Here is a 1654-nt window from a genome sequence, read left to right on the forward strand (position 1 = left end):
GTTTTCAAGCTGGTTAAATCGAACATTTTTTGCCTTAACAGAGCTTCACAACAGGTCTTAGCAGTCTCACACACTGATAGGTCACCATTTGTAAAGAGAAAGTAAATTCACAACCAGAAGCAGCACTTGCTCCCAACACACTGCCTTGCTTTGCAAGTTGGATCTCAGGGACCCACGCACAGAAACTGGAACTCAAGGGCAATGTTCTCAGAAACAAGCACTCAAGAGAGAAACGGAAAAGTAAGTTATGAAGGAACCAATTTTCCAGGACCATGCCTATTTTAGTGCACTTTGCACACAAGCACACAATGCTGACGCTAAGCAGGGAAAAGCAGGTCCTGTCCTCACCAATACCCACGCGTGCAACAAAGGCTACTCAATGGTTTTCCCATTTCTTTTTAGACCTGCCTCATCTTTGAGCAGCTGAGGGGGGGGGGAGGGGGGTGTTGCAGGCAGCAGTGAGAGCAGGGGATGGGTGATCAAGCCTCATTTCCGATCTCAAAGTCAGAAATAACCTTTTTGGATGCTACTGCACCAAAGCAACACCAGCATCTGCTTAAACCCCCTCACAACTGTGGTGCCCACTCCTTCAGCTCCCTCCCAGAAATCAGGGAGCTCCAGCCCCTGCCAAGGGAATGGGTCTGCACAGTGGAGGGTTTTGATCAGCCCATCTCTGCTATCAACAGACCTAGAGCAAACTCCGCTCACTCACGGCCTTGCATTGTCCTGCCCCATCATTTCCAAGATCATCGCACTGGAGAACAAAATCAGGCACTGCTTCTCACTGAGACAAGCACACAGGCTGTCAGGATTCCTGCACCAGAAACTCCAACTCCACATCCACACATACAGCAGCAGCTGCACTGCTCAGCCTTACTGAGGCAGACACTTGAGATCCTCTGCTGTCAGTAACTCACTCAGGACTATGAGGGCTGCTCATTGGCTTAAGCAAAAACTAAACACAGGTACTTACATGGCTGTAAACTTCATCCTAAACCATGGGAGCATGTGGCAGGTGAGGCTGAAGCAGAGGGGATGCTATGAGTCATGTTGGTGCAGCATACCCTTCCTCCCTCTTGAGATGTTCAGAACAGGCCATTTATAACAGGAACAAGGAAGGCAGTAACATGGAAGATCGATTTTGAATCAAGTCCTCCTTCCCTTCATGCTGAGCTCCAGGCAGGCAGCTTGCACACTCCCCTTGCTGAATAATCTGTTTCCCTAGCAGAGAACTGGCACCTTTACACAGCATTTATGGCCACAAACACAGGCTGCAAGGACCAACTTTTGAGCCAGCCCTCAGCCCTACTGCAGCTGCTTTTGCTTCTCTGGTAAGAGACAAAGAGATTTACTAACCTCCTCCCTCCTATCAAACAACTAGCACCTGCAGTTCATGAAGAACAGCTGGAAGAGGCTGGGCCCAAACCACAAGGAAAGGGGGGAAGGAAGGGAACAGAGCACCTTTGCTAAGAAACCTCCTTCCTTCCCAAAGCACAAGGCTCCCAAGCAGCAAATGGTACCTTCTCTGTCCAGCCACTCTCTCCTTAGCCCCAGGAGTGGTCACACTCCACGAGGTTTTGCTCCTGAGGGCGTTTTCAGCCAAAAGACCAATAATGATCATATAAATGAAAAAAAAATTTTTTTAAAAGTCAAC

Source organism: Myiozetetes cayanensis, unplaced genomic scaffold (genome assembly GCF_022539395.1).
Source record: "Myiozetetes cayanensis isolate MyiCay16 unplaced genomic scaffold, myiCay2020 scf2-11, whole genome shotgun sequence".
Classification (NCBI taxonomy): Eukaryota; Metazoa; Chordata; class Aves; order Passeriformes; family Tyrannidae; genus Myiozetetes; species Myiozetetes cayanensis.